Source organism: Octodon degus, unplaced genomic scaffold, assembly GCF_000260255.1.
Source record: "Octodon degus isolate 3935 unplaced genomic scaffold, OctDeg1.0 scaffold00312, whole genome shotgun sequence".
NCBI classification, from domain to species: Eukaryota; Metazoa; Chordata; class Mammalia; order Rodentia; family Octodontidae; genus Octodon; species Octodon degus.
The window spans coordinates 1,637-5,986 of NW_004524888.1; the positions used below are offsets into that span (position 1 = coordinate 1,637).

Here is a 4,350-nt window from a genome sequence, read left to right on the forward strand (position 1 = left end):
TAAGCTTAACCTCACTATCTGTCTGAATATCAAACATCTTAGACATAACATGGAACAGGTTATTTTTCATCAAGCATTGATATGTTAAACTTTAAGTCCCTACAGAATATGACAAAAATTTTTTTAATTGAAATATATTAAAAAAAATAGGAAGAATTATATATGTTTACACATAAGTCCAGAAATCTAACCATATACAGCATTGTAGCAGGACAGTCCCGCAACATTCCTTTTCCTGTCTCCTGCCTTCATTTACCACTGCCTTCCTTTTTAAACAATCATCTACCTGAGAGACAGCACAGTAGCAACTGGCGTGTCATGACAAGCAGCACGTATTCAGAAGACCAGAATAACAGGCACTCCAAGCATGAACCTACTATTACAAATTTTTAAGTTCTCTTGACTTTTTTTTTGTTGTTGTTGCTGTGCTATGGATTCTATGGCCTCACATATCTAGGATCTACAGGTCTAGCCCTCTCCTGATTTTGTTTTTCTTCCAGTATTAGATCAAACCACTGAGCTATATCCTCAGTTCTTTAAAAATTTTTTTTTATTTTGAGACAGGGTCTTGCTGAGTTCGCAACTCAGTTTTCAGCACCACTATAAATTCTGTCCCCTTCCTTCTTCACTGAAGGCCACCATTCACTTTTAGTTAATAATAAGAGGTATCACAGTTTTAAAGATGAGCTTGTGAGGGAATACTCTATAGTCTCAATAGTATTTATCAACAATGCCTAAGAACAGAATACATTGAAGAGCTGTGTGTCCACACATTCAGTAAGATAACGGCATTTCCATGAAACTTTGACCCCTGTCCAAATTATTTGAGAAAACCAGATTTTAAATAACCCTACTTGCCATATGCTACTACAGTTTGCAGACACAAATGGAACTGACCAAACCCTGGCAAGACATAGGATACAACAATTTCTTAACTATGGTCATAATCATAATTCATTAATTAATTTTGTCTTTTTAAGACCAGGTCTCCCGATGCAGTTCAGGCTGGCCTTGAGCTCACTTTGTAGCCCAAGGTGGTCTCAAACACACAAAGATCCTCCTGCCTCAGTATCCTAAGTACTGGGATTACAGGTATGTGCCATCATGCCCAGCAACTATGGCCATAATTTAGAAGAAGTTACTGTGATTTAGATTCAGAGACAAAATTATTCCAAGTTACACAGTGACATCAAAGCACAAATACCACAGAAATTATGTCATGGTCTTACATTTTTTCAGGTCTACTTCTGCTATTCTGATGTTAACATATGCAAAGACTTTCTGTGTATTTCCTAAAAAAGAAAAAAAATAAATAAAGTCTTAATGTAAAATAATTAACTTTCTAAGTTTAAAAGATGTTCTTAGAAACATTCTTTGAAAAAAACAAACCTAATTTATGTTTCATAAGATACAAAGATTATATTTTTCTCTTTTTGGGGAGGTACGTTATCTTTGGGGATATAATCTAAGATTTTTACACTGAGCTATGTCCTCAACATTTCCTCTATTCTGAGACACGGTTTAACTAAATAGCTAACATATCCAGACTGGGCTTGAACTTGAGATAGTCCTGGTTCAGCCTCCCAGAGTGCTATCAAATCCACAAGAGTCCTCAATAACATGCAGAATGAACTGCCTGTACTGATCAACAGTTGTAGAGACCACCTCCCACCACTCCTGTTTGACTACATGCCTATTTGGCGATATAGGTATATACAACCATGCTAAGCTAAGATTATATTTTTCTAAGCATGACTATCAAAGAAAAACGAGTAAGAAAATGTCAGTTAATCAGTTATGGAAGCTCTGTTTCTAAAATCAGATTCTTTAGATGTTCTCCAATTTCAGATATTAATTTTGATCAATTTCTGTTTAATACATTGCACTCCTGGATTCCATCATTCAGAGTTAATTAACATTTACCTTTGGGATTGTTTTATTTTGTAATATTTGGCCTGAGTTTTCCTTTATCCACCCAATGACAAATTATAAACTTACCTTGGTCATCTTTTCGTGTGATGATCTCCACATCAGAAACCTCCCCAAATCTGCTGAACTGATTTTGTAGATCGGTCTTAGAAACGGCTTGGCTAAGGCCACCCACGAAAAGGCGCTTTGTTTCTCTGCTGGCTGTCATGAAAGCTGGTCATATGCTCGGTGTGTTCTAGTAGGAAGATAATTTTCAGCACATAGAAGAATTCTTTCTTATGGTTCTTCTCACAAGCAACACCCTGAACCTTCTATGCTGCATTGGTCTGCTGGTGTTAACTTTTAGTTCCTATTGTACAGCTACCAATACTATGCCTGGAGACTACTTAAGCCCACATTTACATTCTTTCCATATGTACTATGGAAGCACACATATAGACAGATGTTTCCCCTCCAAGTCATTATACAGTACCTGTTTTATTTATTCACATTATTGGGTGCTTAATTTTCAGTGAGGCCTGAACCCAAGGGCCTCATGCACACTAACCAAGAACTCCAACACTGAGCTATACAGCCCTTATTTTGAGCTGGACTGCGGCAAGTGTCTCAACCTTCCAAGTAGCTGGGATTACATGCCTGTGCCACCATGCTTAGCTATCTTTTATTTGTTCACACATTTTTTTTTTTTTTTCTCTTAACGCTAAAGAAGAAAAACACCTCTCTAGGACCTCCACGGTCTTAAGAGTAGCAAAATATGCAGCAATTACATTACCACAGGACAATAAAACTGTAAAGTGCTGTTCAAGTACAAAAAGAGCAACTGATATGACAACTACTGTAGCTAATACGGATCTAATTTCAGATCCGGGAGTTACTACTATAGTGACAATTCTGACGGATTAGAAGGAACTCAAGAAGTTTTCCAGCGGTACTGAGGTCTGACACCCTTTAGATCTCTCCTCTCCTTCAGCGCCTAGCTTGTTCTTACCCTTTGAGACCACAAAACAGCTTCAAGAGCCCAATGCATGCCCTGCGGCGTGGATGAGTTAATGCGTACCTTTTCCCGATAGCTTCCGACTCCAACCTACCCACCCCTATCTTTTTCCTTCGAAAAGACCCAAGAAGGGAAAGAAGCCAGGACAAACAGCTTCACCACTTCCTGTCTCTGACCCCAATGCTCACCACGCCGTCTCTCAGAGATGCGCCGCGTGGACCCGGGTCTTCTGGTCACGTGCCCTAGCGCGTGCCTTCTCTTTTCCTTTCTACTCCATTTACTACCCAGCCTCCCAAGGTTCCGTTTTCATACACAGTATTCAAAGATTTATTTCGTTTCTCGTAGTCCAGCCTACGCCAACTTCCCTTCAACCTCTACAAAAGATCCCAAGCCAAAATTCCCTAACGTCTATCGAAAGACGCGCACCAGCACGTCCCTTGGCTCCTTCCCTGGAAGGGTCAGCGTTAGTGAGCGGAAGCAAAATAAAGAGCGCTTTTCTTGACCGGATCCGGGTAGCTCCAACGCCACTTGTAGGGGTGAGCGGCCGATGGTCTGGGATTCACATCGGAACAAACAAACTCTCGGAAAGGTAGGAATTGTTCGGAGACATACTTGGCAACCTGAGGAGCGACGTTAGGGCTTCGGAATCTTATCTGAGTGTCGCGGTGACTACTGTGGCTCGCTAGGTTTATGCGTAGTTCCGTCGCCTCCCCCACATGGCTTCGCGATGGTTCGCGCCGGGCGGGCGCGCGAGGCTTGAAGCGCAGCTGGAGGAATCCGGTGGAGGAGGTGGCGGAGGGTCCCGGGCCGGGCTGGACTGGAGATGGAGGCTGAGCGGGCCGAGGCGCCCGTCCTGGACGCGGAGAGTGCAGCCCTGCAGCGGGCTTGCGAGCAGCGGCCGGCGCCCTGGAAGGATGCGTCCCAAGTCCGGTAGGTGGCCCGTGGGTGGCGTCCCGGGGCGAGGCTTTTGAATCTCCTCAAAGCTGAGGACTGCAACTACCTGCCGGTCCTGTGCTGGGAACTGTAGCCTGGGATGCTCCCAAATGAGGACGTGAACAGCCTGTCCTAAGGGCGGGTCCCAGAGTTGCCAGCGCTGCGTATGGGTCTTGGTAGTAAGCGCGTTGCAGCTCATTAACTCGTCTCTTAGGAGCCTCGAGAAAGTCTTGGCAGGTTCCCTTTCGCCATCTGTGACTGTTGAGAAAGTTTTGCTTACTTCCCTTAACTAAAGTTTGCCCTCGGCAGGCAGCTGTATCCAATTCGGATTTAGTAATTGTTATGGTTTGTATATAAGTGTCCCCCCAAAGCCTCATGCAGTCTTGGGGCAGCTTCTGGAGTTTGTGATTGATCACTGTGGGTGTGGATGCTGCCTGCCCTGGGGCAGGTAATTTGCATTACAATGTAAGGTGGGAAGAGAAGCTAGCTGCTTG

General features: G+C 43.3%; 1 long non-coding RNA gene across 2 annotated transcripts; it reads right to left on the minus strand.

Moving 5' to 3' along the window:
• Positions 1-1,219: 1,219 nt before the first annotated feature.
• On the minus strand, positions 1,220-3,361 carry LOC111814416. Of its 2 annotated transcripts, none has more exons than XR_002819412.1 (3): positions 3,112-3,361; positions 1,999-2,164; positions 1,220-1,292 (listed from the first exon to the last, which is right to left on the minus strand). It is a non-coding gene; the product is annotated as an uncharacterized LOC111814416 (long non-coding RNA). The 2 variants fall into 2 exon arrangements; XR_002819413.1 differs by lacking the exon at positions 3,112-3,361 and adding an exon at positions 2,987-3,105.
• Between the last annotated feature and the right edge of the window lie 989 nt (positions 3,362-4,350).